The sequence below is a fragment of the Lepidochelys olivacea genome (assembly GCF_965140295.1).
Source record: "Lepidochelys olivacea isolate rLepOli2 genome assembly, chromosome: 13".
In the NCBI taxonomy this organism is placed as follows: domain Eukaryota; kingdom Metazoa; phylum Chordata; order Testudines; family Cheloniidae; genus Lepidochelys; species Lepidochelys olivacea.
Genome location: NC_140423.1, coordinates 25,653,695 through 25,674,225, shown reverse-complemented (window position 1 = coordinate 25,674,225; position 20,531 = coordinate 25,653,695). Strand labels below are relative to the sequence as shown.

Here is a 20,531-nt window from a genome sequence, read left to right as displayed (position 1 = left end):
TCAGGGCCTGGGCCAAGCAAACGTGGTGTTTAACCCGGTGTGTGATGGCTTGTGGCAGCCTGCAGTAGGCAGCCATGCAAAAGGCAATGGAAGCACCCCCCCCCCCCGGCCCCAGCAGTTGAGCCTGGTTCCTTCAGGTGGGGAAAGCACAGCTAGGAATGGATCTACCTACCACACAGCTGCAGATGCAGAATAACTGACTCTTCACAGTGCAGAAAGGGAGCTCCTCACCACAGCCCCAGCAAAAAGGCTGGAGGGGTCGTTCTTGGGAGCTCCTGGTTCAGTTTCTGCCTCCAAACCATTGTTTGGAGTTGGGGTGATTTCCCTGCCTCTGGGGTGTTGCCCTCTCTGTGGATATTGCTGGGCCACCCCTGGCAGAGAGGACTTATGCTGGGGAGGCTAAATATAAAATAGTTCTGAAAAGTAAATGTGCCACCCCTTTGGAATACATCAGCTTGGGGATTTTCTGGGCAACGTTTGTTATCCCTACATTCCTCCCCCCACTCCCTCATCACCCGAGGTCAGTGCTGCTGTTCCATCAGGACCCTCAGTCTGCCTGCCAGGACCAAGTCCACAGAACGTAGCAGTACTGCACTCTGCAGTGTTTCCCATCCACAGATCTCCCAGAACTCAGCAAAGGAAGGAGCGGATCATTCCCCCAAACCCCGATTTTACAGACGGGGAAACAAGTACAGGGAGGCAAAATGACTTGCCCATGGTCACCCAGCAAGCCAGTGGCTCAATCAGAGCTCCTGACTCCCAGCCATGACCACTGGACCCCGCTGCATCACTTCTTGAGTGTCTGCTTAAGGGAAAGCATTTTGGTTTGGCTGGGAAAACACCGGGCTAGATCCTCCCTGTTCATCACCCTGGCTTTGCAGCAAAACCCAGTAACAGCCTGATCTCTATGCTAGGGGGCTCCTTTCAGCTGGCTGGGCAGCCTCCTGCCTCCCAGCAACAGAGAGATGTCCTATGAGTTCTTCCAGTTGGATGCTTGGAGGTGCAACCTGTCCTGGAGTCACAGGCTAGGAAATGGCTGACTGTCCTCCACCCGAGCCTCACCAAGAGAAGCTCACTCACAAGGAAGGTTAAATCTTCTCAGCCCTGCCACAGATGAGACCACAGGGTTGTGAATACTTAGCCAGAGCACCCAGGTCATCTCTTGGCTACAGACCATATATCTAGCCCCCCAGCAAGGACTGGAAGGCAGAGAGCCCTGGGAATGGGCACTGAAGGACTGCCGTGAAGGCTAGCTTCACTCAATTGCATTATCGCCTGTGAATTCTACAGTGAAATGTACAAAAAACCCACAAGGGACAAACAAAGACATGCATGTGGAATCTGCAGAGGTCCTGGGTCTATATTCAGCCATCCTCCCCAGCTGCCTACATGATCCTGAGGGGCCAGCAGGTGGTGCTTTCCCTTTGAACTCAGAACTGAACCAGAGTGGCAGCATGGTGCTGGGGGAGCAGAGGCCCTGCCTACTCCCGGCCATTAGAATCCCATGGCACTCACGACAAGAGTAGGGATTTTTAGTTCCGGGGGTCTTGGCCAAATGCCAGTTTGGGATTTCAGACCAGCTAATTTCCCCCTATATTTTCAACTAGAGGAACCGTTTTTCATTTTCCCCGCTCAATAACTGGTGAGTTGCTGTGCGCTCTTACACAGCTGTCACTTTGCACCTAGAGACAGCTGTATTTCAGTGCTGGGTGAAGGGAATTCCATCTATACATCAGGATGAAACACACTTTGTGAAGGTTTATATGTTGGGACTCATACCCGCCGCATACCCATACACTCAATCCCCTTCCTGGGGTTCATCTTTGTTCCTAACTTAAGCAATAAATAACCAAAGGCAGATGTTAGCCCCAAGCACCCTCCTGAGCCGGCTTTTCTCTACAGGACTCCTGTCCTTTCTTCTAGCTATTTTTTGCCTTGGAGATTACCTTCAATGCAGTGATGGAGTTTTAATCAGCGACTCCTATCCCCCCAGTCCAGCATTTTATTGCTCCAAGTGCTAACCACTGTGCCACCAATCTTCTAGGAGGCTGTAGTCCAGATAATACAATACAATACTAATACCTAACTTTCATATATTGCTTATCACCCATAGTTCTCAAAATGTGTTCTCATTTTATAGATGGGGAAACTGAGGAACAGAGCAGTGATGTGACATGCCCATGGTCCCTCAGCAGGCCAGTGGCAGAACTGGGAATAGAACCCAGGCCTTCCAAGTGCCAGTCCTCTAGCCACTAGGCAACACTGTCTCTTCAAATGTACATAAGGGGCACAAGGATTCAGATTCATCCACCCACTCGCCTGGCTTACACTGCATTCGGTCTCAGGAACTGCCCCGGGGCATGCTGCAGTGGGTCCAAGTCCTGCTGGCCCAGGCAGCCCCAAGGGGAACGGAAGGTGAACACACTGAACAAAACACAGCAAAACCAGAGTCTTTTTCCGGCAGGTCTGGTGAGAGGGTGCCAAGCAGAGCAGCTGTGCTCCGGCTCCTCTCTCCTCCCACCAGCCACTCCTGAGCGTGTGGGCTGCTTTTCTCTGTGCTGCAAATCCCTTCGTACAGTATTTGAGCTGATAGCATTATACCGCAGTGCTCTGCGAAAGAGAAGGGAAAACAGAACTCCAGGTAGTGTGATAAGAATGGGGATGGGGGAGGGTTACAGAAATATTGCCTTCAGCTTCTCTCTTCCTCCTCACACACATCCTGAAGCTGGCCTGTGCTGGTGAGAGAAGGCTCCTGATCCATCACAATGAATAGGATGGTGCTAGAAACTCTATCCAGCCCAGGTTACACGGATACTACAGGGGAGAGAAGGCATGAGGGACAGCGACGCCTTAGGTCCAGCCTCATTGACTCTATCTTCAACCATGAAGTAAATGATCCCAGGAACAGTGGGAACCAAGTAGGAAAGTCAATGGTACCATGATCCACTAAGGGCAGTGGAAGTTCCTCTAACAGGTGTGGGCAAAGCATGGCTGGAGGTGTAGGAGCGAAGGGATTAAATACCACGGAAACACAGTGGGTCCACATCACCATCTCCGTGCTACTGGGCTCAATCCTGCCCAATGCTCAAAATCAATGGGCCGACTTGCAGAGCCAGGTGCTTCTCAATGTGAGTGAGGGTGGCAGGATCTGGTCCATTATGAGTAAGGCCCCGATTCTACAACTGGATCTACATAGCCGAGGCTCACCGAGAGGATTGGGACCTATGTGTGCTCCAGGGACTGAAGTAGGGAACCGGAGTCAGGATTATTGGGTTTTGTTCTCAATTCTCTGCCACTTATTCACTGAGACACCTTGGGGAACTCACTTCACCTCCCTGTGCTTCAGTTTCCCAACCGACAAAACGAGGATAACACCTCTTTATTGCACAGGGAATGTAGTTGTATGTTTTGCCACACACAGGCACTTCCAGTCCGAACGACGTCTATTTTAGATGACGGGGAAACAACAAAAATAAAGTCTCTGCAAGAGAGAGCACAGCATGCATGTCTCTCACTGCAACGTGCTACCTCTGTATTGAACACAGAACTGCAGCCACCTCCAGCAGGAATCATGCTAAAGGGCAGGGCTATCACAGAATTGCCATCCCAGCACATGCCGTTGTAGCTGGGCATGGCAATGCGGAAGCTCTGCTTCAGTGTGCCCACAATGATCCAAGCCACTTTAATGCATTCAGCCCCTTCTGGGGTAACGGCGTCCCTGAGCCCAAATCCAATAAATGTACAAACAAAAGACTCCTCAGTCCAGCCAGGCTCAGTCACCCGCTTCCTAGTGGACAGGCCCCAGCTACAATAGCCTGTCTTAGCAACTGGCTCTGTGGCTCTTCTCAGTCAAACATCTGGGCTCAGCCTACCCTCCTCCCCAGGGCTCCAGCAGGCCACGCTCCTCCTACATCTGTGGTCTGCCCCACACAGGAGTAGCCTGTCTGCTCTCCTCCCCTGCTAGCCCTCTCCTGCTGGAATTTCCTCTTCTAAATCCAACACTCAGAACAGGTGTAGTGGGCGGGGCTAATTGAACCCGGGGCTGCTCTTTAACCCTTTCCTATCTGGTGCAGGGTTTGTCTACCCTGACATGGAAAGCAAAACCGTGACCGTTACCTAGATACAGTCACGGTAGTTAATAGATGCGTTCACAGATAAATAATGTTTGTGATGCACTTGGAGAACCTCTGAAATATTCAAAACCAGCAAACAGGGAGGGGCAAATTTCCCAAAGAGCCCAGAGCCAGACTGTCAAACCTTCAATACTGACAACCAGGGCCAGATTTTTCTGAGAGCTCAGAAGCTGAGCTACACCCAACATACTGACAAACTCTGAATAGCTGGCCACTTGTTTTGGTGTGTAAGTGGAAGGTGTGGGTGCTAAGCCCTTTGGAAATTTCTGCCCTATGGTGACTAAAGATGGGCCAAAACTGTGAAATCTGGATCCAGTTCCATACTGAAAGTTCAAGGTGGTCCAGTTTGGATCAACATCTGGCAACCAGGGTGCTGTCCCCAAAGGAGCCATCCTTCCCAAATTCCATCCTGATCAGGGACAAATAAAACTGGGACATAGAAATGGAACAACGTTCTCTGTAACTCCTCCCAGCCAAAGGATATAAATTGGTTATGCAGTGAGCAGGAGAGACTTTCTGTCAGGCTTTTCATTAGATTTGACTGTCTCAGAATGGGCCTGTTCCTGCTAATGGGAGCTCAAGGTGAAACAGAGTTATCAAAAGAGAGTAAGACCTGAGAGCAAGCATGAAATGGACTCTGCTGGAAAATGCAGCAGGAGAACACAGGCAGCAACCCCCAGCAGCAGGGACTGCTCTTCACTGGAGGAGACTGAGGAACATGGCTCCAAGGCAAGTCCTTATTCTCTCTCTCTTTCAACAGGAACCAACACCAACAGGCCACCTGTGCTGAGTTATACATGGCAGGACTGCACTTGGGTCTCTGCCAGCAGAGGACACCATGTTCATGGTGTAGAAAACAAATGTAGTGATTGACAGGCAGGTGCGTTCTCCAGCTTTCTGTTAATGGCATATTCCTTCACTGTCAGTCAGAAGGTGGAACTGATGGGCTAGTCCTGGATTTAATGCACCTGTTTCTTTAGATGCTCTCAACAAAAGCATGACTCGGTCTTGAGGGGTCTGGATAATCTACCTAATCTATTTTACCTTATCTAATCTATCCCTCCAGCTTATCCTTCCTATCAAATCTAGCCATGCAAATCTGTCTCCCAATCCAGCCCACACCATCATTTCAAACGCAGCCATCACTTTCACTTATCAGAATTTATTCTGCCCATCTTGTTAAAAAAACCATCCATCCATCCATCCATCAAGTTTTTTATATGCAATCCAAATCCCTCCACCTGTCTAGATTGTTATTTATCACACAGCGCAGCCAGACAACTATCAGTATCCCCATCCATCAGGCTGGGAAAGCTTTGCCTGCGTGTTAGGCTTCTATACAGGAAAGAAAATGTGCTCTAGTGTTGGACCCCGATATAAGCCACTGTCTGGAGTGTTGCATTCAGTGCTGGTCATTGCATCTAGGAAGAATATTAATATTGCTTTGGGAGTGAGCAGTGTGGGCAATGAAGTTTCTATACTCCTGAGCCCTTATTTAATTTTCACTAAGCCTCTACTCAGGCAAACTCCCATAAGGAACAATGGATTTGCCATATACAATCACACCAGCAGCTTTACTCCACTACCCTGCCTCCAACAATGAATATACAGCACTTCAGAGGAAGGTGCAAAAAACTCCTCATAATGAACCAACTGTAGCATAACTTGCCATAGCTATCCCTTCTCCATTAGCGGTTGCCTTATGCTGTGATGCATGAGGGTTTATAGTCTATGTTTTAATCCTACCTAATACAACCACATGGGTAGTCCAGTGGGGTGCAAGGGTTGATGCTTTGCGGATCAGTGGCCAGTGGTTTTCTCCACCTCAGTCCTAGGAGACCTTTCCTGATTTCACACCACGGCTTTGGAATCACCTCTCTCCGGGCAGCCCCTGAAGTAACCCGGGCACATTACTGAGTCAGCGCTACACAGCCCTCCAGCCTAGCTGACGCAGCCAAGAAAGTTCCTACCCTAAAATACTGAGTCTTATACCCAAACCTGCCTTGTTAGCATGAGGGATGGAAGAAGGGCTAGGGCCCCACCCCAGTCCTGTGCACCCCAGCAGGAATCCAGCCGAGCACTCAAGGGAGTGCTGGGAAGAGGGCCCCATTACCAGTGCCACCAGCGCTCCATGGCTCCAGCGGAGGAGGATTCGGAGAGACTTCCCATCCCCAGTGGGCATGCTGCTATTGGCAACAGGGGCTAGCCAGACCACAAGCACTAATAAGGTGTGCCCCCCCCCCCGTGCCCATCCCACCCAGCTCTGCAGCAGCAGGATGCTTGTAGGGCCACACCGTGGCTAACAACGCACTCTTCCCCAGCCCACGGTGCCAGTGGATTGCTCCAGAGTGTTCATTAAAAGCTCAAAGTCTCTCAGGGCACAACACGAGGTTCTCGTTTTCAGCTGGACGCAGGAAATGTGATGAAGCACCAGGCTAATGCAGCAGCTTCCCCCTTGGGCTCATTCAAATCACAGTGTCACACAGAGAACCAGTCTGGGGCTCTCATTCTGGTGCATTTGGCCAGGGGCAGCAGCATGGTCTGGTGGTGAGAGAACCTGGCTTGGCGGCAGAAAACCTGGGTTTTAATCAAGGCTTTCTCAGTAGCTCAGAATGATGCCTTGGGCAAGTCCCTTACACACTCAGTTTGGTGTGATGTGCAGGCATCTAATGGGGCCTCAGTTTCTCCACAGGACTGATACAAATGTGGGTACATTGTAACATGTTTTCAGCCCCTCCAATGAAAGGTGTTTGGTGTATACACACTATCGTTATTTGTCTGGCCCTTCACCCCAGATTTGACGTGACTGGCTATCCTCGCTCAGGGAAGCTGTTGTAGCGTGATGCCAGACAGGGCTGCAAAGCCTTTTCTCTCTGGAGCAGCTTGCAGGGAGCCCACAACAGAAACACCAAGGAGAGGAAACGGGACCAAGAGCTCATTTCAGCCCCTGCCTCCTGCTCCATTACCTAGCTCTGGCTGCTCCTCTACCCCGCTGCAAACACCTCACCACTTATGGCATGGGAGCCTTCTCCTCCTCCACAGGCCCGACGGAGCTCCCTGCCTCACCTCTCCTTCTCATTTCTGACCTAACCGAACAGATCTCTCATCGCCCTGGCCTGTATCTCTTAGCCTCTGTCTCTCTCTGCTCCGCTTCATTATTAACTCAGCGAGTGCATAATTGACACACAATCGGCGTAGTGGCTGAGTGAGAAGGCCCTGAGCCGCAACATACCTAGGTGCCTGTCTCCCACTGAAATCAATAGGAATCAGCCACCAAAATACTTCAGAGGATCTGGGCCCAAGACCCTAGCTGCAGCCTCTGGCCAAACAGGAGGAGCAGCAGAGCCCTAACCCCGCCCTGCTCCGGGGGGCAAGTAATTACATCTCCCCTAATTAGGATGTGGCTTCCCTCCCACTCATGCCAGGAGATCTCTGGTGGTTGGTGCATGGGGGTGGGGTAACACCAGCCCTTGCTCTGCCTAGAGTTGCCAGGCATCTGGTTTTTGACCAGAATGCCTGGTCAAAAAGGGACTCTGGTGGCTCCGGTTGGCACAGCCAACCAGGAAGTTAAAAGTCCAGTTGGTGGCACAGTGAGGACCCAGGGCTAAGGCAAGCTCCCTACCTGCCCTAGCTCCGCGCAGCTCCCGGAAGCAGCCACCAGGTCCCTGCAACCTCTAGATGCATGGGCATCCAGGGAGGCTCCATGCGCAGCCCCTGTCCTGAGGGTCAGCTCCGCAGCTCCCATTGGTCGGGAACCATCTCCCACACCCCAACCCCCTGCCCCAGCCCAGAGTCCCCTCCTGCATCCGAACTCCCTGCTGGAGCCTGCATGCCCCAACCCCATGCACCAGTCCCCTCCTGCACCCCAAACCCCTCATCTCTGGCCCCACCCCAGAGCCTGCACCCACAGCCGGAGTCCTCACCCCCACAACCCTCTGCTCCAGCCCAGAGCCCTCTCCCTCACCCTGAACCACTCATTTCTTGTCCCACCTGGAGCCTGCACCCCCCAGGCCAGAGCCCATACCCACCCCTCACACCCCAACCCCCTGTCCTAGCCTGGAGCCCTCTTCTGCACCCCTCATCCCCGGCCCCACCCCAGAGCCCACACCCCCAGCCAGAGCCCTCACCCCCCTCCTGTACCCCAACCCCCTATCCCAGCCCGGTGAAAGTGAGTGAGGGTGGGGGAGAGCGAGCGACACAGGGAGGGGGATGGAGTGGGTGGGGGCAGGGCCTTGGAGAAGGGGCGGGGCAGGGGTGTTCAGTTTTGTGCGATTGGAAAGTTGGCAACCCTAGCTCTGCCCATTTCCTTGGTAGGGGTGAGTATCGGGTGCCCAACTCCTCCCACACCCCTCCTGGAGCCCCAGCTGCCATCTGCGCAGACGCAACCGGGAAGAGGAAAAAGCTTTATCCCCCACTTCCCTCCTGTACAGCCACATTAGGGCTCACCCCAAAACTGTGTCCCACATGGCTGCCCGCCTGACACCCAGCCACAGATCAGTCACTCCCAAGCACCTACCAGCACGTGGGGGGTGCTGGCAATCAGGGAGCCCCCCCTCTCAGCACCTAGCCCTCCTTGAGGCCAGCTGTGCCATCACTTCACCACCCACAGAGCTGAGCCGCCCAAGGGGGAACCTGTGCTGTGACCGAGGGAACGTTATGCAGAGAGCACCTTTCCCATTGACAACCCTCCGTCACTCTGTTCCTATGACTACAGATGGAGCAGGCAGGTGGAGGTGGCTTCAAGCCCTCTGTGCATGGCCTATTGTCTGGGGCTGAGCAGGGGCCGTCGTGGCTCCTGCTGAAAATTACAGCAGTCTCAGGGCTGCTGTAACCTTCATGTTACTTTGCCTGGCCCCCACTGTGCCCTGAGAAGCAGAGGAGAGCTGCAGCTCAGCATATTACGTGCCCCTAATCCGCCCCTTACACTTGGGCTGACAGCAGCGCTGGCTGCACAGGGGTTACTCTTAGGAGGGCATTTCTGCCCATTTCAAGGCCCCTTTAGGCTTCCGGGGCAGTATCAGAGCCTTGCTGTAATGGAGACTCAAGCGCAGTGCTTGGAAGAAGTGAGAGAAACCTGTATGTATCTGCACATATAGCATGAAAGACTAGAGCCAGGAAAGACCAAAACAGACCACTCCATTGCACTTCCCCTCCCTCAGCTCCTGCATCTCTTCGGCCATTCACAGGAACCACAGAACCAGTGTGCAGGGACTTAGGAGCCTGGGTTTGCCTCTCTGCTGTTCTTTTAAGACCCACATTGTGATAGTCACCTAAAGTTCTGGGAGACAATTCTTCCCCTGTGGTGCCTACTCATGAGAAGAGAGGGAGGGGTGGCCAGACTTGTGGGCTCTATTTCCTAGAGCTGACCACAAAGCCGTGCAATCACATCAATCCCATTTGTTTGCCCAGCTCCATTCGGTGCACCCTACGGGCTGGCTCTTTTTGGTTTCTTCTCCGTCGGCGCACCAGTCGGATTGAGGTCGTCGGCAGGAATGCATGCAGCTCTGGGGAGAGTGTTTGCTAATCAGCAGCCGCTGCAGAGAGAGAGAGCCATCGACCTCCAGGAGAGCCGCTCTCAGGAGCAGGCCTGGGGATCTCTGGACCAGTTCTGCTCCTAATCCCTAGCTTTGCAGTACGAGCCTTTCTCTAGGGTCAGGCACACTAGGAAGGGGCAGGCTGCTGGCTGGTTACGGCAGGGGAGGAAGGTCGCCTGTCTGCCCTTCTCCGCTAGCCCTACCTTCACGCGTGGAGCAGCTCCCCTGAAGTCAATGAGGTTGCAGATCAGAGGTGGGGGAAGGCAGCAGAGTCACAGGTTGGGTGGCAGCTCAGAGTTAGGGGAAAGATCAAGCCCTGTAAGTGCTCTGCTCTCTCTGGCCTGGTCTACACTACGAGTTTATGTTGGATTTAGCAGCATTACATTGAATTAACCCTGCACCCGTCCACACAACAAAGCCATTTTTTCCGACATAAAGGGCTCTTAAAACCAATTTCTGTAGTCCTCCCCAAGGAGGGGATTAGCGCTGAAATCAACATCGCTGTTTCGAATTAGGGTTAGTGTGGACACAATTCGAAGGCATTGGCCTCCGGGTGCTATCCCACAGTGCACCATTGTGACCGCTCTGGACAGCACTCTGAACTTGGATGCACTGGCCAGGTGTACAGGAAAAGCCCCGGGAACTTTTGAATCTCATTTCCTGTTTGGCCAGGTGAGCTCATCAGCACAGGTGACCAGGCAGAGCTCATCAGCACAGGAGACCATGCAGTCCCAGAATCGAAAAAGAGCTCCAGCATGGACCAAACGGGAGGTACTGGATCTGATCGCTGTATGGGGAGAGGAATCCGTGCTATCAGAACTACGTTCCAAAAGACGAAATGCCAAAACATTTAAAAAAATCTCAGAGGCCATGAGGGACAGAGGCTACAGCAGGGACGCAACACAGTTCTGCGTGAAACTTAAGGAGCTCAGACAAGCGTACCAGAAAACCAAAGAATCAAATGGACGCTCCAGGACAGAGCCCCAGACATGCCGCTTCTACGCGGAGCTGCATGCAATTCTAGGGGAGGCCGCCACCACTACCCCACCCCTGTCCATGGACTCCAATGATGGGGTACTCTCTGCCATGCCTGAGGATTTTGCGGACGGGGAAGATGAGGAGGAGGAGGACGACGAGCTTGAGGAGCATACACAGCACACCGTTCTCCCCGACAGCCAGGATCTTTTTATCACCCTGACTGAAATACCCTCCAAACCCAACGAAGCCGGAGAAGGGACCTCTGGTGGGTGTACCTTTTTAAATATAATATATGTTATAAAAGCAAGCGGTTTTTAATGATTAAGTAGCCCTGAGGACTTGGGATGCTTTCATGGCCAGTACAGCTACTGGAAAAGTCTATTAACGTGTCTGGGGATGGAGCGGAAATCATCTAGGGTCATCTCCAGGAAGCTCTCCTAGAGGTACTCTAAAAGCCTTTGCAGAAGGTTTCTGGGAAGAGCAGCCTTATTCCATCCTCCATGGTAGGACACTTTACCACGCCATGCTAGTAGCAAGTAATCTGGTATCATTGCATGACAAACCCTGGCAGCGTATGGTCCCAGTGTTTGCTGGTATTCAAGCAACATCCGTTCTTTATCTCTCTGTGTTATCCTTAGGAGAGTGATATCATTCATGGTAACCTGGTTGAAATAGGGGAATTTAATTAAGGGGACATTCAGAGGTGGCCGTTCCTACTGGGCTGTTTGCTTGTGGCCGAAAAGAAATCCTCCCCGCAGTTAGCCACGTGGTGTTGTGGGGCGGGGGGGGGGCATTGGTGCTGAGCTGTTCGCATTTGGTTAGCAGGGATCTTCCCTGATACCAGCCACACGGTGGGGTGAGGGGTAAAGCAATCGTCCCAGAGAATTGGATAGCGGGGGGTGAGGGGGAAGAGGAGCGGGAGTTAGTTAACACGTTAACAGGAAAACCGCAGCACTAAATGGCCAACTCAACGTGCTTTGCTTGGTATGGGAGAGGAGGGTGCTGCTGTTATGAAGGTTGCAGAAGCCGAAAGACTATGGCTTATCATGGCCACCTGCAATCCAAATTCTGTTGCCTGGCCCTGCATGTGTGATCTCTAACACCAAAGCCGCAGGCACTCACTATAAGATGCAAAATGCGACCTTGCACCAAAATCATATGTGCTATGTAATGTGAATAGCGTTGTTCACCGTGAAAGAGTATAGCCATTATTCTGTAAAATGTATCTTTTAAAATACTTCATTCCCTTTTGTCCTCCAGCAGCTGCAAATGTTTCAACCCTCCCTCCTCTGTCCCAAAGGCTATCTCAGATAAGGTGGTGAAAAAAACGCACGCACAGCGAAATGTTCTCTGAGCTCATGCAGTCGTCCGGCACTGACAGAGCTCAGCAGAATGCGTGGAGGGACACAATAGCAGCGTACAGGAAAGTGGCCGATGAACGTGAGGAGAGGTGGCAGCAGGAAGATCAGAGGAGGCAGGAGGCAACACTGAGGCTACTGCGGGATCAAACGGACATGATCTGGCGCCTGGTGGAGGTTCAGGAACGGCAGCAGGATCACAGACTGTCGCTGCAGCCCCTGTTTAACCACCCTCCCTCCTCCCCAAGTTCCATCGTCCTCACCCAGACGCCCAAGAATGCGAGGAGAGAGGCTCCGGGCACCCAACCGCTCCACCCCAGTGCACAGCCCAAGCAACAGAAGGCTGGCACTCAACAAGTTTTAAAGTGGCCTTTTCCTTCACTCCTCCCCTCCTCCCACACCCCACCCAGGCTACCTTGTGCGTTATCTCCCTATTTTTATAATCAATTAATACATGTTTTTTAAACGATAGTGACTTTATTTCCTTTACAAGCAAGCTGTGATCGAAGGGGGGAGGGCAGGTGGCTTACAGGGAATGTAGAGGCAACCAAGGGGGCGGGTTTTCATCAAGGAGAAATGAATAGAAGTGTCACACAGTACCCTGGCCAGTCATGAAACTGGTTTTCAAAGCTTCTCTGATGCGCCGCGCTTCCTGCTTTGCTCTTCTAACCGCCCTGGTGTCTGGCTGGTCATATCCAGCGGCCAGGCGATTTGCCTCAACCTCCCACCCCACCATAAACATCTCCCCCTTACTCTCACAGAGACTATGGAGTACACAGCAAGCAGCAATAACAATGGGAATATTGGTTTCGCTGAGGTCTGAGTGAGTCAGTAAACTGCGCCAGCGCGCCTTTAAACGTCCAAATGCACATTCTACCACCTTTCTGCACTTGCTCAGCCTGTAGTTGAACAGCTCCTGACTACTGTCCAGGGTGCCTGTGTACGGCTTCATGAGCCAGGGCATTAAGGGGTAGGCTGGGTCCCTAAGGATAGCTGTAGGCATTTCAACATCCCCAACAGTTATTTTCTGGTCTAGGAAGTAAATCCCTTCCTGCAGCTGTTTAAACAGACCAGAGTTCCTGAAGATGCGAGCGTCATGAACCTTTACCGACCATCCCACGTTGATGTTGGTGAAACGTCCCTTATGATCCACCAGTGCTCTCAGCACCATTGAAAAGTACCCCTTGCGGTTTATGGCTGCCCTGGTGCTCCGGTCCCAAGATAGGGATATGGGTTCCGTCTGTAGCCCCAGCACAGTTAGGGAATCCCATTGCAGCAAAGCCATCCACTATGACCTGCACATTTCCCAGAGTCACTACCCTTGATAGCAGCAGCTCAATGATTGCGTTGGCTACTTGCATCACAGCAACCTCCACAGTAGATTTGCCCCCTCCAAATTGATTACCCACTGACCGGTAGCTGTCTGGCGTTGCAAGCTTCCACAGGGATATTGCCACTCACTTGTGAACTGTGAGGGCTGCTCTTATCTTGGTATTCTTGCACTTCAGGGCAGGGGGAAGCAAGTCACAAAGTTCCATGAAAGTGCCCTTACGCATGCGAAAGTTTTGGAGCCACTGGGAATCACCCCAAACCTGCAACACTATGCAGTGCCACCACTCTGTGCTTTTCCCGGGCCCAGAATCGGCGTTCCACAATATGAGCCTGCCCCAGTAACACCATGATCTCCAAATTGCAGAGGACCGCGGTTTTAGAGAAATCTGTGTTCATGTCCTCATCACCACATTGCCGTTGCCTCCTTGCCTGGTTTTTCAGGTGCTGTTTCTGCATAAACTGCACGATAATGCATGAGGTGTTTACAATGGTCATAACTGCTGCAGTGAGCTGAACGGGGTCCAGGCTTGCCATGCTATGGCGTCTGCTCGGGCAATCCAGGGAAAAGGGCGCGAAATGATTGTCTGCTGTTGCTTTCACGGAGGGAGGGAGGGTTGACTGATGACATTTACCCATAACCACCCACGACAAATTTTTGGCCCCATCAGGCATTGGGAGCTCAGCCCAGAATTCCAATGGGCAGCAGGGACAGTGGGATAGCTACCCACAGTACACTGCTCGGAATATCGACGCTTGCCACGTACTGTGGACGCACACCTCCGACTTAATGTGCTTAATGTGGACACATGCACTCGAGTTTATACCATCCGTTCCCAAAAATCGACTTCTGTAAAATCGGAGTACTTTCCTAGTGTAGACATGACCTTAGTTCCAACCCCCACCCTGCCCCCGCCACCTGCTTCCCCTTTGCTTCCCTCTACTGCTGGCAGCTGTCCGGTGAGTCCCAGAAGACCAGAAGGGGACCAGGAGTATGGCTTTATTCCCCCGCCTCCCCCCAGCTACCTGCTGTCATGTGACATTGCGGGATGAAGGGGAGGCAGCATCTTACGTGCTGGCTTTGTCCGCAAGAGCCAGTGGGCAGCTCTGGCTCTCTTGCAAGGCTGTGAGCCGCACGCCAGGACATTTGGCACCTGGCTCCCAGTTTCTATGCTGGCTCTCGAGTGGGGGCTTGGCACAAACCAGTGACATGATTCACCTTCCAATTTGCAGTGGCCTCTGCCTGCCAAAAAAAGACACTCCCAACCTCACGAGTGAGACTTCATCTCCCCGGGGCGCTAGAGCAGCCAGACAGAGGAGGTCTCAGGGAGGCTGGGAGTGAGGGGCTGGTCAAACAGATTTATTTGCTGAAGTTTTTTTTAAAAGGGGAAAAATATAGTAAAATAAAGTGAAAGCGACAGCTCCAATTTCTGCGTTAATGAATAAATTAAACACATCCCAAGAGGATAATTAAAACGCTTTGAACCAAATATTTGTCAACTAAATAAAAAAAAAAAGCCAGAGACAAATCAAGCAACTGCAATTAAGGGGAAGAGACGTATGTGTGATTACAGGGGGGAGGGGGAGAAGACGGAGACTACCCGCAAGCAGATGCGTGGCTGCGAGTCACCCCAGCCTCCTGCAGGGCCCGTGCTCTCCACTCTCCAACCATTACACTGCATGCTGAGGTTGGTAACTAGGGTAGCTTGTGAAGATCCTCCCTGTCCCATAGTACCTGCATTTTGTTCCCATCTGAAAGGTACCAGCAGGAGCAAAGGAGTCAGTAGGAAAAACTTTTTCACTAGGAGGGTGGTGAAGGACGGGAATGCGTTACTTAGGGAGGTGGTGGAATCTCCTTCCTTAGAGGTTTTTAAGGTCAGGCTTGACAAAGCCCTGGCTAGGATGATTTCATTGGGGATTGGTCCTGCTCGAGCAGGGGGTTGGACTAGATGACCTCCTGAGGTCCCTTCCTACCCTGATTTTCTATGATTCTATGAATTCCAACCCATTGGGTAGAATTAAAAACCCTGGGAGGAAAATCTGGTGTGTCCTCCACTTAACCCTACCCCCTCATATTTTCTTTCCCTTACTTCTGTCCTCAGACCCATGCTCAAGCCCCTGTACTGTGACAAACATCCACGAACTACCCTGCAGTCTCTCAGTCAGCTAATGGACGTTCCCAGGTAACATTCCCGCCCCCCTCCCGCCCGCCCTCTTGTTCCAGATCTGCAACAGGCAGCAGTGTTCCCCACCCCATTGTGCTTTACATTTCTCTGCCCTGCTACCACTTTCTCACTGCTGTTGCAGCCTGTTCCAGAGGAGAGCAGCACACTGCGTTCTCTCTTATGGAGACTTAGCTTTTGTTCTTTCTTGTGGATTTCCCTTTGTTTAAAATAAAAGTCATTTTCAACTGAAGAGACAGCTTTTGCTCTTGGGCTATGGAAAGCATGACAAATGTGGCACAGCACCATCAGGGACCGCACAGTATCGAACAGGAAGCAGGCTCAAGCAAGACTTGGGGACAGACAAGACTTTAGGAGTTCTCCCGGTCACACTCTGAATTTGGTCTCATCCATTCTGTTGCTGATGGCACAATTAGACTGCTACCATTCTACACAGGTTCTTATCCACCTTGAACACCACCCTATCTGAGCGCCTTCAAGCAGTGCATTAAGCAATGGGACTAATGTCAGTCACAGGTGGTTCATTCTTTCACGTCCGCTCCCCACTGGAGGACTGGTTTGGCAGGGTGTTTTGGGGTTTCGGTCCACATCACTCTGGATTTATAGCAGAGAGCATGGGTCCAAGAAGCAGGCCTGGACCTCGGAGCAGAAGATGGCAAGGTTTGTGATGGTGCTTAGGCCCAGTTCCTTAGTCAGACACCCAATACTCCCTGCTTCTTTGGAACCCATTTCCCTCAGCCACATAAAAGAATCTTTCCAAAGGACCTTCCCACAATTTCAATGTCACAGTTGGCAGGCAAAAAAAGAAAAAGGAACCATCCAATACATTAACACTACACTTGCTATAAAAGACACACACACACCCTGTTAATCATTTTAAATGACACTGTGGGACTACAAATAAGTCCTTTTACTGGCACAGGCGGTGGGCAAAAAAAAGTAATTCTGTGCAAAATGCCATAGATTCTCCTGCAGTGATAGCTCAGGAAAATGTGATGAGAGGTTATAACTGCTGAAGAAGCAATTTGCTGTCAAGGATGCAGATCTAAATTGTTCTCCGCTTTCTGGGATGAAGTAATTGGGCATCTCACCTGCATACAAGGCAGCGTCTTGTTCAGCGCTGCCAACTCTTGCGATGTTAGCACAAGTCTTGCCATTTTTACTGCTCATCTTAAAACCCAAGCCTCCAGAGATGAGAATCTCAGCTTTTATTAAAAAGAGTAAGTTTCTAGTGTTAAGGAAAAGTGAGCACATGTGACTCCATTTTGGTTTGGGTCCCACCATTGTTTAAATGCTAGCACATCATACACCAGGAGGAGTGATCCTTAGATACTGAATCCCTGTGAAAATCCTCCTCCTTGTCTCCAGCCTGCCTTCACTCCCAGTATCTGGTTTTTGTTAGTCTCTAACTCCCTGTCTCTTGGCCTTGATGTGAGGCCTCCCATTCTGATAATAAAAGTTACTGATGCATGGCTTTAGGACCATGCTGTGTAATTAACATACTGGTATAGCATGAGGAATGCACCAAGCAGGGATAGGTGGTAGATAAGACAAGGGTTTGTTTATTGGCTAAGGTTTCCGATGCCCGAGGGCAACATGCTTTGCTAAAAAGTATATAACCTTTGTATAATCTGTATTCAGGGTCCCCCCCCTGGCTAGCAGGGGGGCACCACGCTCGAGCGTAATAAACTTTGTGTCTTTTGGGAACTCTGCAGTTGTGGACTTTGTTTCTGTGCCTCAGCCTAGATTCGAACTGTGCGTGTCCTATCAGGTATAATTCGCAGCATTGGTGTGCGTGTCCTACAAGGTGTAATTCATAACACTAGTCTACGTGTTTGCAGAGAAAAACCTGAAAATGTGATTCACGTCCACCCTGAAGGCACAGCAACTATGTAGGCAACCAAAAAACCCACCATATATTATTTTTTTTTAAATTTCATTATTTTTGAGGCACTCATGATTTTTGGAGTCCTGGAATACTTGGGGTTGCCTGGAGCTGGTTTTGCCACATGGCAGGAGGTTAATTTGGAGGCTTTGAGTCTGTTTTGTAGATGTCATTTTTCCTCCTCTTTATTTCCTTCGCTAGCCCTTGGAAAAGCACGACTAATGAATGCTCCTTATCAGGCTCTGTAAGGCCTATTGATCCCATCATGTAGATCCCATCATCACCGCGCCTCTGTATGGATCTCACAGGCTCCGGGACAGAATACGTTGTTAGTGGGCTTCCTCGTACAGTTCCCCAGGCTTTGTTCTACATTATAGGAGCGATCGCATTGATCCTTGGGAAACGGAGGAAAACGCAAGCAACAAGGCTGAGTGGGCTGCAACATTAGAAAGACGGGCTCACGGGGCTTTTTGTAATGACCCTGCTGGAGGCTGCTGTTACCAACCATTTCCCACACCCAGACACCATCTCAGTCCCCCAGATACACGTCTAAAGCACACGGCTCTGTTTGGTCATCTGAGGGTGCAACTCAACTGGCAGATGGTGGCACCACAGTGGTTCATAACCACTGCATACCAGGGCCCTCCTCCACATCACCAGAGGCCTCACCCCATTTAGCAACATGGGAGGGGCAGAGTGCTCAGGAACCTTGGACCCACCTGCCCAGCACAGAGCAGTCTGTGCAGCTAGAGAAGCCAAAGCATCCTGCTTTTCCCCTCGGGGAAGAGATGGCCTGGCTGGGATTTCACACAGCTCCTTGGCAGGCCACTGGTATCCGGGGGGGGCGGGAGGGGAAGGGAGACAGGCACCTTGGTATCCAGCCAACAGCGTGCGCAAAGGTGTAGAATTTGAACTCTGGGCCCCGGCTTCCACCTTGCACGGCGGGAGCAGGAGAGCTGGGTGCCCAGCAGAAACGGGGCCATGCTACCACATGCTGAGCACAGACCCCGCTGCTCCCGGTGCTCTGCTCCACCAGGAAATGGATGGCCACCCCCGCCCCCCACGGCACAGCCACCAGGAACACAGAGCCCTCACCAGCACAACCCCCTCTTGCTCACCACACCCTTCACGGCGCCACTCTCTAGGCCTCGTCCCACCACGGCCAGCAAGTTCATGCAGCCAAGCCATATACCCTGCCGGGGGCTGTCTTGGTGTGGGCAGCCTAGCCACTGCATGCAGAGCAGAAACAGGCCCCAACTTGCAGGATTACTGCAGCCTTCCTGGCTTCACACATCCCACAGCAGATCCCTTCAGATGTAGATCTAGCACACGGACACCCCAATGATGAGCTCATTAGAAGACCCATCTGCTCTCTCCTCTTTGACCCATGCATACTCCTCCTTTCCTGATCCAGACTCCCCCACCAATGCAGCAGCTATTTATATAGGCCCATCATCTTCAGAGCAGCACTTCAGTTGGCATCTCCTGACATTTGAACCCAATGCTTTTGCCTGCCGGTTTCCTAGGCAATGCCCTGAGGGTGCTGGTCGGGCTGTGCTCCGGCTCAGTCCCTCAAAACTCCTTGCTATGCTACGGGCAAGAGATAGCAGGAGGATGGCATGTGGGGGTTGCATTTCCAGTCGTGGGGGAAGGGAGAATAACCAGCAATCACTTTAACCCTCTTCCCCACAGAGAAGCCATCCAGGTGCTGGAAACACCTGGGTCAATGGCACCGTGTGTCTGGTTCGGTTTGTGCTGCTGTGCTGGGGATCACACTCCCCAGCTGGCCGTGGATGCCGTGCCCCCAACTAACAGGAATCGCTCACAGCCTGAGGGACTCTGCAGGGGGTGCCTACCTCACACCAGGGTCCCGCTCTCGTTCACAGCCTGCAGGTTGTGCATGTCCACATGGTCACCGTGTGGGGTCCCCGGAGTGGGCGGCGAGCGAGGCACTGGCTGCTACAACAGGGCCAGCTGCTGTCCTCGAGCTGGGGAGGAGAATGGAAAACAAGAGTCAGAGGGGTCATAAAGCAAACCCAGCATGGGAGGTGTAGCTGCACTGATCACCCCAGGGCCCTCTCTGCCCCCTCACATTCCCAACACCCCCTCCACCCCACACAAGGAAGGGTGGTCTTCACCCCTCTCTCAGACACACCCTGGACCCACATGCGCAGGGGTCTGTCTCCTCCTCCTCTCACCCCCAGAACTCTCACCATTTCTTAAGGGAGCAAATTCGTTCTGTTATAACCTCTGTCCTACATTGGGTCCCCAGCCACTCGCTGCATCTCGGGCTGCCCTCACCCCCAGTCCACCCTTCCAACAGGCCTGAACAGGCACTTGGCGTTACTGAGCAGGCACCTAGTGTGTTTGCTGACACCTGGGGAGGATGAAGGGACACGGGTCTGGTTTACCTACCCTGAGGGGCTGTGAGCTGCCAGTCCAATGGGAAACACTGCCACCTGTGACAGACAACCACTCCTCCGGATACCCCTTGTGGCATGGCTTGGCCTGGCCGGTGCGCTGCCCTCTACTGCCCTGGCTAGCTCTTAGAATATCATAGAATCTCAGGGTTGGAAGGGATCTCAGGGGGTCATCTAGTCCAACCCCCTGCTCAAAGCAGGACTAATCCCCAATTTTTGCCCCAGATCCCTGAATAGCCCCCTCAAAGATTGAACTCACAACCCTGGGTTTAGCAAGCCAATGCTCAAACCACTGAGCTATCCCTCCCCCCAGACACCCCTCCCAAGCAGAATAGTTTAAATGGAGACTCCCCCTGTGAGAGTTTCATTGGTTAAGTCTCTTACAGCATATCAATTAGACATTAGCCTCTCAAGTCCAACACTGGTTTCCCAGAGCCCTCCTTCTAGGGGCGGGGAGGGGGAATTTAGGCTAGCTATAATCATCACTCATCTATTCTGGGCGAGCTCCTGTTAACTCTGTCTTTCCCCCTTGCAAGCTGTCTGTCCCACTCTCTCTCCTCCTCTGTCTCCCAGGAGGCTTCTCTTTAATCTCCCGGGCAGGGCTGATTTAGCCACCTATTGCTATGGAGCACTGATTTTCCCCACCTGGGGAGGAGAGCCAACTGAGCCACAGGTGGGGCAGGGCCCATCACCCCTTAAAGGGACCAGTCA

At 52.1% G+C, this 20,531-nt stretch overlaps 1 protein-coding gene across 2 annotated transcripts in view; it reads right to left on the bottom strand.

Annotated features, from left to right (window-relative positions):
• The window catches only part of DLGAP4 (DLG associated protein 4), a 270,883-nt gene extending 251,526 nt beyond the window's left edge, over positions 1-19,357 (bottom strand). Inside the window, exon 1 of one of the 2 annotated variants that reach the window (XM_084645809.1) lies at positions 19,257-19,357. The gene's annotated coding sequence lies outside the window, so the exon portion shown is untranslated. The remainder of the gene's footprint in view (positions 1-19,256) is intronic. The other variant, XM_084645810.1, reaches the window with a different exon arrangement.
• Between the last annotated feature and the right edge of the window lie 1,174 nt (positions 19,358-20,531).